The following is a 10812-nucleotide window of genomic DNA, read 5'->3' on the forward strand; positions in this document are numbered from 1 at the left end:
AGAGAGAGAGAGAGAGAGAGAGAGAGAGAGAGAGAGAAACATCAATGATGAGAGAGAATCATTGATCGGTGCTGCCTCCTACGTACCCTCTACTGGGGATGGGGCCCGCAACTGGGGGCATGTGCCCTGACTGGGAATCAAACTGTGACCTCCCTTCTCTGAAATCAATAAAAATTAAAAAATTTTTTAAAAGAATCTTTTATTATAAACTTCATCAAAACATGACCTGTTTAGGAAAAACACTGAGCCAATAAATTTTTATTTATTTATTTAATATCTTTTTATTGATTTCAGAGTGCAAGGGAGAGAGAGAGAGATATAGAAACATCAATGATGAGAATCATTGATCAGCTGCCTCCTGCACACCCCACACTGGGGATCAAGGCCTCCTACGACCCTCTACTGGGGATGGGGCCCGCAACTGGGGGCATGTGCCCTGACTGGGAATCAAACTGTGACCTCCTGGTTCATAGGTCGACACTCAACCACTGAGCTACGTGGCCAGGCATGAGCCGATAAATGAGGCTTTAATGAAAATGAGGCTTAATAAAAGGTAACGAGTACTCGCACTACCTGCTCTGAACGTGTTGTTGACACATCCTCAATTCGTGGGCGCCGTACGGGACTGCACTGACAGGGACTCAGGCAGTTGTTCAGGTTTCTACATGTGACCACCTTCGTGAATGGTCGGCCTGTCTTGTCCCTGAATACTTCACAGCTCGATGTTCTGCACACGAAAACGTGAGGGGACCCTTTAGTTGCTCTCTCTCTTCCTCAGAGAGACCTGGGCTAGTATAGAAGCTTTCATCCACCCGCTGGCGTGGCTCAGTGGCTGAGCATCCACTCATGAACCAGTCAGGGCACATGCCCGGGTTGTGGGCTGGATCCCTCGTAGGGGGCGTGCAGGAGGCAGCCGATCCATGATGTTTCTCTCTCATCCATGTTTCTATCTTTATCCCTCTCACTTCCTCTCTCTCTAAAAATCAATTGTAAAATATTTGAAAAAGAAAAAAGAAAGCTTTGGTCCAGGACTGGCTCGAATGCCTCCTGTACCCGACCTGTGGCCTCTGAAGGCCCAGGACCGTGGGCATGGCTCTGAAACTGCACACGGTTCTGTTGCCACAAGACAAAGAGCCGCCTCACCGCCCTTCCCGGGAGAGGCGGCTGCTGGAGATTGGAAGTGTGTTTCCGCTGCCACTCTCTGCTCCTGGCATCCAGCCGCCTCCTCATCTCACAGAGAGCGTCACAGGAAGCCACACTCCCCAAACCGCCCTTTCCCCAGTGTCGCTCCAGGGGCCCCGAGACTGCCTGGGTTTTCTGACTCTGTCCAAACCTCTCGCCTCCCTCCACAGTCTCCCCTTTAAGGACACAGCTGCAGGCCTCCCGCCTCTGCCCTCTGTCTTGCCTGGTCATTTCTTGGACAGGCAGTGAGCGCTCGGGGTGCCCACAGTCTTTTTCATAACAAAGCTGTAGATTATGCAGATGCATGTGTGGTGGGAGGAGGAGGAGGCCACAACAATAGGAGCCCCGATAGAGGTCGAGGTCAGCAGAAGAGTCCATGTAGGTACGCAAACTCCTATTCCCATGTTCCCATAGAAAAATTACCATGAGCACAAACCCGCTTCCCAATGAACAAAGAACCCAAAACTCGATGAAAACCACAGCTGGAAATGCAGGATATATTTTCAGATCTTTGCGTGGCTTTAAGAGCAACAAAACCCAGCATTACAGCGAATTATCTTCCTGGGTACAGCCTGTACATATTGTTGGATCTACTTACTTGTCTACAAGATTTCCGGGTAGAAAAAGTGGATAGAATCATGGTCAAAAGATAGGCGTTTAAGCCTAGTTGCATGATTTTGGTTAGTCATTTAAATTTTCATTGCTTCTTAGTTTTCCTTTCTATTTATTTTTTTGCTAATCCTCACCTGAGGGTATTTTTTTCCCATTGATTTTTTTTTTTGAGATAGAGATAGAGATAGAGATAGAGATAGAGATAGAGATAGAGATAGAGATAGAGATAGAGATAGAGATAGAGATAGAGATAGAGATAGAGATAGAGAGAGGAACATCAATTTGAGAAAGACACATCAATTGGTTGCCACTAGCAGGCACCCGGACTGGGGCCTGGGAACGAACTTGCAACCCAGGTACATGCCCTTGACAGGGAATCGAACCCCAGACCCTTCTACCATAGGCCGATGCTCTACCCCTGAGCCACACCGGCCGGGGCAGTTTTTCTTGATTTTTAAACATAAATTTAACATTGTGTGTGTGTGTGTGTGTGTGTGTGTGTGTGATCAAAATACCCCATGTAAATCCTTACTTTATTTAAGCAGGTTATTCTCACTTGCTCTTTTCCTCACGTTGCTTTAATGAATGCTAATATGTTAACTTTCCCAGATTAAAAGAATCATTTTGTAGTATTTTGGGTTTGTTTGTGTGTGTGTGTGTGTGTATTTTCGTTTTAAACAAAGAGTTTGTTTAAACAACAAGATGCTTGACTTGAAGGGAGAGCTACCCAGGATTCCTTTCTTTTGCAGCGGTTCTCAACCTTCCTAACGCCGCGACCCTTTCATACAGTTCCTCATGTGGTGGTGACCCCCAATTTCATTGTTACAAATTGAACATAATTAAAGCATAGTGATTAATCACAAAAACAATATGTAATTATATATGTGTTTTCCGATGGTCTTAGGCGACCCCTGTGAAAGGGTCGTTCGACCCCCCAATGGGTCGCTACCCACAGGTTGAGAACCGCTGTTTTAGAGTAATTTACCTGCCGGAGGCAGATCGCCCCGGGTAGCAGGGACGTGCGAAAGTTGTCCTGTCTTTGCGATGATAAATGGAGAACATTAACACTCTCCAGTCGAACAAGGTGTGCAAGGGTTTCTGTGTTGCTGGTGTTTTGTCAAGCAGTGAGAGCCAATCCCCTGCAGGGATATCAAGCTAAGAGGGCTGAGCACCCCCTACTGGAGAGGGGCGGTACTGTCACAGAACCTGCATTTTCCCTCATCTCCACTGGATGTCCATCAAAACACACCACTGGCCACTTAGTTTAAAAAACGCAAATGCTGCTGCACAAACCTCAGTCACTGGATGTTCCATAGAGGAAGGGGGGGGAGTGAGAGACCCCAGACGCCTGCACGGCAGGAGGCAGCCGTGGTGGAACCAGTTGCAGTTTCTCATCGAGACTGTCTTGTGGGCGGAGGCGCGGGGTTCTGGGCAGAGCAGCAGGTTGCCTTGTCCCTGGAGCCTCCCGTCTGCTGCTGGGGCGCGCCCACGGTCTCCACCGCCCTGCCCCCCGTGCACGTGTGTGTGTGTGTGTGTGTGCGCGTGTGTGAGATCGACTGGCCGCCCACCAAGTTGGAATCTGATCTGCTTCATTGACAAACCCTACGGTGCATAACAGGTTCTCATTAATTCGCTGAGGGGTGTGTGCCTCTTGCTCTCACACTGCACCCCAGAACCCTCCTGCCCCCCCCCCATCGTTCTCCATCTAGGCTCCTTCCTTGGGCTCCTTGTTGACTATGGCACGTGCCAGAGTCTCCTCGTTCCCCCGCCACCAGGGGCACCAAGTCCCGACCGGGCACAGAGTTAGTTAAATCTTCAGAACACCATCCAACGATGTTATTTCTTTCCTACAGCCCCGGGGGCTCGGGGTCTATGTTTGAGATCACGTTATGGATTTGGCATAGAATTCTAACACAGTCACCAAACATTTTATGTCACTTACTGCCTGCTACGACTTCTTTCTGTGGCTTCTGGGTTTGGAGCCCCCAAAGGGCACCCTTATTCTCACCTCTGCATTTCGTACCGTCGTTCCTACAGATGCTCAGTGATGGGAGCACAGAGCTTTTCCGAAATGTATCGTTCTCTTTACATCACTGACTTTTTTATCCCCCAAAAGTACCTCGACTTGTGTTCTCTTTCCCCACCTCTCTGTTCACCGGAGTTGCTGACTCTTCCATATCCGCCCACAGCGTGGCCTCCTCTGCGGCGGCTTCGCTGAGTCTCGGCCTCCCTCGCTGGTGTTCTGAATCCCTCCCCTCTGCCTCCATCGCGTCCCTAACCAGCTGTCACTGTGCGGGGGTTTGTCTCTCTTCCTAGACCTCCCGTGCGAGGCCCCTTTGATGGAGGGACTGTGATACCGTGATATTCATGTGGCTTTTTACCCTACATATTTCCTGATATATAACATTGGTTTTTAGAATGTGCTCGATAAGGAATAAATGCAAAAAATGCAATTGCTTTTGCTTTGTAATAGTTATTACAATTGAAAGTCAAAACATCTCTGTGCTATTATTATTTTTAATGAATGTCCTCCCCATTAGTTAATACTTCACAGTCAGGGACCGTGTCAGGCTTGTTTACCACTGTATTCTCGGGGTCTGGCACAGAAAAGCTCATGAATACGTATTTATTGCATACGTTACTATTATTTATTATAAATTAAAAATATTATTACTATCATGTGAAACCATAGCACATATTCATATTAAAGGTTTGCAATGAGAAATTGTTATGTAAATGACTAGTGGATATTTCAGGAGAAGACACAGTATCATTTCATGATGTTTTGAGGATTTACATAAATTCCTTATTTTAAAAGTCATCAGGAGACTGTGGCCACGGGAGAAGATGTCCTGCAGCAAAGTAATATCTTTATTTTGCTTTAAGTCAAAATATGATGGGAGCTCGACCCATGAAACATTTATACGATGCATATAAATAGGCTGTTAGCAATAGAAACAGCGGCCAACTGGTTTACCCTGTCAACGGCAATTTAGTAACATGGCCAATCGGTAAAGTAACATGCAAAACGAGTCATAATTCTGCTTGATTTTCATTTCGATGGTCACTTGCAGAAAAAACCGTGACATCCTTGCATTTAATTGCTTCCTTCTTAAATATTCACAGCTTTCTTTTTTTTTTTTTTAAATAAAGAAGGTTCGCAAGATGATCCAGAATTTTTAAAATGACATTCCGAGGGAATGTACTCAGAGCAACACAGTTTTGAAAAGAGAATAATTATGAAAATATAGAGGTTACAGGCTCTCCATGAATCTGATAGGAAAGATACGTACAGCTTATTGAACAATGGCCCAGCCAGGAGTCATCAGTAAGTCGCTGTGGCTGACATAGACGTAGCACACTTGATACATGATCATATACATTACACTTGTGTACGTAACTGCTGGCGTAGAGCCGCATACTAACCTCTCAGCAAACATATCATTTAAAATGCACATTCTCGCTCCTCGGTGTGTTAGGCGATTGCTATGGAACAGAACGATCGCATTTGGGCGCGTGTGCCTTTTCCCAGCTTCCGATTCCACCCTGAATGCGCGATTCGGAGGAACAAAAGGTGGCGGGAATAGAAGCAGAGGCGGTTTCACTGGGGTCAGTGACCAACCAGAGCCTCCGTGAACGGAGACCCTGTGGGCGCAGGACCGAGTGCACACTCATTGCTGAGCCCGACCGGCCGGCTCCCACGGGAGGAGTCCCAGCGGCGACCACGGCCACTCGCCGCTGCTCCCATGAGGCACAGGCTGGGCTCGCATCCTCTCACCAGTTTCCTGTGCAATCGGGAGCATTTGATTAAAAAATAAAAATAAAAAAACGTCTAACGAACCTCAAGCTGTACACACAGGCCGGAGACTGTATGTACCCGGAGGCGCTTCATTCCCGATGGGTTTCCTGTCCCTCCTCCCCCTTCACGGCCGCATCTCCGGGACACGTGCCCCCGGAGGCACCTCCAGGTGACTCTAGAACTGGGCCAGGCTCGCTGCGCCCGCTGCTGGAGGCCAGCACACCCACTCCTTGTAAAATCTCGAAGGTGACAGCTTGGCAATATTAAACCCTGTGTATTCGAAAGCTATTTTTCCTCTCCCTCTTACTCCAAGAGCACGGGGCGTCTGAGCTACCAGTGAGCTTGCTGTGCGGGATGAAAAGAGAATCCAACCACCTACTCCCTGAAATGAGACGCAGCCCAGGCGATGGCGCCCACGGGCACGCGAGGCTAGCGTGTGCGGACCGCTTTCACCTCTTCCTGTGAGATTCTCCGGCAGAGGCTGCAGTCAGTAGCCGATGCAGTTATTTTCTTGTCGGGGGGCGAGTTGGTATTTATGCATCGCTTGAGGCCCCAGGGGGCGATGCATGTAAATCGGTGAATAGAGACAAGAGTATGAAAACAATACATAAATGGCAATAAAATGCAGAATGGCTTTGTGGGGATCTCCGGCAATAATAGAATAGCATCGGTGCAACACAGTTATATTCATTTTGCCTTGAAAAAGTATGTAACATTACCTGCTGATATCCACATACTCAATAACATACAGCAATGTTACAAAAGTTGCAATAATGTCCAGTCCACTGTCCAGTCCATTGCAACGCTTTGTACTAAGAGGACTAGATGCATTGAAGTGAAGCCGGGTTCCTGGCCGCCCTCAAGTGATTTCTGCTGGATGAAGCGGGTCGCTTGGTGTGAGGGCAGGGGATGCAGCAGACTCACTGCTAGTCGTGTTCTTCTGAGATGAATATTAACGCTAGTTAGCATTCCACTTGCGCTCCCAAGGAAAAGCGCTCCGGAATTTAAATGTGCCTCAGTGATGCCGTATTCAGATTCAGTGGAGTTTCTTCTGTTATATTACTTTTCATGTGAAACAATTTCTAATTTCCCCTGAATGAGAAAAAAAAGACTTTCAACATAACTTACATTTGAATAATTTTTTTAACGTTTCAATGTATTTATAGCAGCGTGGACATTTAGCTCCGGAATTTAAATGTGCCTCAGTGACGCCGTATTCAGATTCAGTGGATTTTCTTCTGTGTATATGTATATTACTTTCCATGTGAAACAATTTCTAATTTCCCCTGAATGAGAAAAAAAAAGACTTTCAACATAACTTACATTTGAATAATTTTTTTAACGTTTCAATGTATTTATAGCAGCGTGGACATTTTTCTAAGATTATGTGACTAGTTAAGACAACTAGTTCATCTTTTCTTTTCCTTTCTTTCTTTCTTTCTTTCTTTCTTTCTTTCTTTCTTTCTCTCTCTCTCTTTCTTTCTCTTTCTTTCTTCTTTCTTTCTTTCTTTCTTTCTTTCTTTCTTTCTTTCTTCCTTTCTTCCTTTCTTCCTTTCTTTGGTTAAACCTCGCTGGAGGATATTTTTTTTCATTGATTTTAGAGAGAGTGGGAGGGAGGGGGAATGGGGAGAAAGGAGAGAGAGAGAAATATCGATGTGAGAGAGCCACGTCAATTGGTTGCCTCCCACACGCACCCCAACCAGAGTGGGGAACCTGTAACCCAGGTACCTGCCCTTGACCGGAACTGAACCTGAGACCCTTGGGTTAGAGGGCCGACACTCTAACCATTGAGCAACGCTGGCCAGGACTAGTTCATCTGTTCTTATCATAGAACTGCTATTCAGATACCGGCTAGTCCCAGCTCATTTATTCTTCTTCTACTCTAATAACGGTCACATTTGCTTTAATAACGGTCACCATTCACTGTACTTATTGAGACAGATAAACCTACAATAGATGAAAGTAAAATGAACATTTGAAATGAACTTTATGACTGAAATTTCATGAGAGTGCTACATGTGATGAATCTCCAGTAGATAGTCCATGCCATGGAAACCTTTTGAACTAAGTGGGCAGAGGGAAGCCATCTTCGGCAAATAGAGTGTCCTGTGTAAGAAAACCTTGGATATTTGTGAAACAACGTCTTTATTCCATTGACGAGTTCCTATCCGTAACAACCTTCTCTTAAAGTGCCAGGGTTCTCGCCTGGCATTTTATCTCGTAAACTTTCCCTACGAGGTGGTGGGGGACACGTGGATGTCCTAAGAATTTGAGTTTGGGCTGCGATCCGAGTTCAGGGCCTCTTCCCTTGCCATCCTATTCCGGGGCCAGGGGCACCTTGTCAGGTTGTTGATACGAGTTCATCAACAAGAGGCCATGTTTCATGTTGTGACAGAAGTGGGGGCGGTAGAGATCCAGAGCTGCCCGGGGAGGTGCGGCTATGGGGCCCGTGAACTCAACACACTATGTCCAGGGTCAGAAGCGGTCCCTCCCACAGACGGGCAGGCGGGGGCTCTCTGATTGCACCTGCCCAGGGTGGGCGTGGCCATGTTCAAGGACCTCTCAAGCCAGGGGTAGCGTTTCCCAAAGAAGGGTCCCTGTGGCCGCTGAGTGCGACGCGAGTGGAAGATGTGGATGATTCTGACATTAATAACTTGGGGGGGCGAGGTGTCCATTCCTGGTAGAAGCAAAGTTAGCTTTGGAACGAGAATTGATGGCGTTTCCCTAGAGCACAGGGCCACGTGCAAGCTGATTTCAGAACCATCCTGTTTCCCCCTATCCCAACAGGAAAACATGTTTCCGAATCCTCAAAGACAAGAGACCAGGAGCTACACAATTTTCCCCTGCTTCATCTTTGTGGAGGTAAGAAAATCCCAGAAGTTCTTCTTTAGAATCTGTATGGGAGATTTCATGAGCACCTGGACAGACCATCACTCATGTTGGCCTCTGGACTGTGTGTGTGTATAAATAACACCCCCATGCCACAGCCACGGTGGTAAAGGGTACCTGTGTGCTGCTGTGAATGTACTTGTATCAAGCTATTGGGGGAGGGGAGATGGTGAAATAACCAGGCAAATGGGTTTTCAACCTTTCAAACTTTTCTCCTCTAAAAATATGTGTCAGCTCGGCCGGTGTGGCTCAGTTGGTTGAGCATCATCTTTTGCACCGAGAGGTTGCTGGTTTGATGACCAGTCAGGGCACATGCCCGGGTTTCAGACTCCATCCCCAGTAGGGGGCGTGCAGGAGGCAGCCGATCCATGTGTCTCTCTCCCTCTTCCTTCCTCTCTCTCTCTCAAATCAATTTAAAAATGCTTTAAAGTATTAGAACTACAAGAAATTAGGTTTTAAAGAAAAAAATTCAGTAAGAAACACAAAAGTAAGGTAGAATGAACTATGTTCTGTGTTTACAGCAAAGAACTTGGGCCTTAGCGTAGGAAATATTTTTTAAATATATTTTATTGATTTTTTTTACAGAGAGGAAGGGAGAGGGATAGAGAGTTAGAAACATCGATGAGAAAGAAACATCGATCAGCTGCCTCCTTCCTGCCCACCCCCACTGGGGATGTGCCCGCAACTAAGGTACATGCCCTTGACCAGAATCGAACCTGGGACCCTTCAGTCCGCAGGCCGACGCTCTATCCACTGAGCCAAATTGGTTAGGGCGAGTAGGAAATATTTATGTGAAGGTAATACACTGACAGATGATGAGCTGGAGATAGCGCTTTCTTTATTGCTGGGAGAAAGATGGACAGCGTGCCGTTCCCACCGAGTTTTCTTTCATGACCTGGGACAGGAATAGCACAGAGGCCGTAGGAAGAATCTGAAAACTCAGTCGGACTATGAGCAAGACAAGAGGAAGCTCTGAGGCGGCCAAGTAGGGCCCATGGGGCATGGGTGTGAGCTGGTCACTGTTTCAAGTTCTTATGATGGGACAGAGCGAGGGAGCTGGACCAGGGCAGAGTGAGCGGCAACCCCTGATGCCGTATCTCGTGGTTCTTTAAATTGAAACGATTCTGGCGTCTGGGGAGCTGTGGACGCTCCGTAGAAGGATGCTAACAACTAAAGCAGTGCCCGGGGGTGAGCTGGGGACACTTACCAAATTCTCTGCGGCGTAAATCCAGGGAAACAATGAGGCGGAGAGAAAATAGCGGAGGCTGGATGGGGACGGCATGAGCAGTGACGAAGGCGTTTTAAATTAACCTTAAATGGCCCGGCTGGCGGGGCTCAGGGGTTGAGCGTCGACCTATGAACCAGGAGGTTGTGGTTCCATTCCTGGTCCGGGCACATGCCCGGGTTGTGGGCTCGGTCCCCAGTGTGGGGTGTGCAGGAGGCAGTCAATCCATGATTCTCTCTCATCATGGATGTTTCTCTCTCTCTCCCTCTCTCTCCCCCTCTGAAATCAATAAAAACATATTTTTAAAAGTTAACCTTAAACAAGCTGCTGTTAACGTGTGAGCAGAGATGGCTAGTCTGTCAGGTCACGTTAGGTGATGTGAACTTGTGCCTCCGGGAACTGGAAACTGAAAAGAAAGCTTCGGGGAGCATCCATTCGTCTACTTCACGATGCACAGCGGAGGGAGAGGAGCCAGGCCGGCGCTCCTTCCCCACTCCCCGCCTCATCCTCATCCTCACTGGATGGGCCGGAATGTGAAGGACACTCTGGTCTGGTTTCCGGAACACCCCCTGGCTGGCTCCACCCCCTGAAGAGGCGAGGCTCACGTGGGGTGACCCTGCTCCGTGCACAGGGGCCAGCTCCTGGGACGTCTCTCAAAGCAGAGACCTGCGTGACCGGCCACCCCACTTCCCGATTTTCTTCCCAGACAGCATTGCCCATTGTTCTTAGAAATGGAAATGCTTTCATTTTGTTTTTCTGACTTTAAAAGACAGGTTCATTAAGTGTAAAAAAGAGATATTAAGCTGAGAGTTTGAAATTTCATTTACCCATTTCTGTTAGGGAATGTGCCTCTGGCGTGGGCACTGCTTCAGGCCCCGGGGTACCCAGGGGATGAGAACAGATCATGTCTCGTTCCTCGTGGGGGTTACATGCCAGGGAGCTGGGGAACCACGGCACTTACGTGAGCGGAATACGTAGAGTTTCCATTGCGGGCGAGGGCCGTGGGGAAAGAAGGTGGGGAGAGCTCGGGGTGGTCTTCCCGCCGTCCTGTGTGCTGCCGTCTGTAGGTGACACCCGCTACCCATTGAATACATACCTCACCCTA

Source organism: Myotis brandtii, unplaced genomic scaffold (assembly GCF_000412655.1).
Source record: "Myotis brandtii unplaced genomic scaffold, ASM41265v1 scaffold565, whole genome shotgun sequence".
NCBI lineage: Eukaryota > Metazoa > Chordata > Mammalia > Chiroptera > Vespertilionidae > Myotis > Myotis brandtii.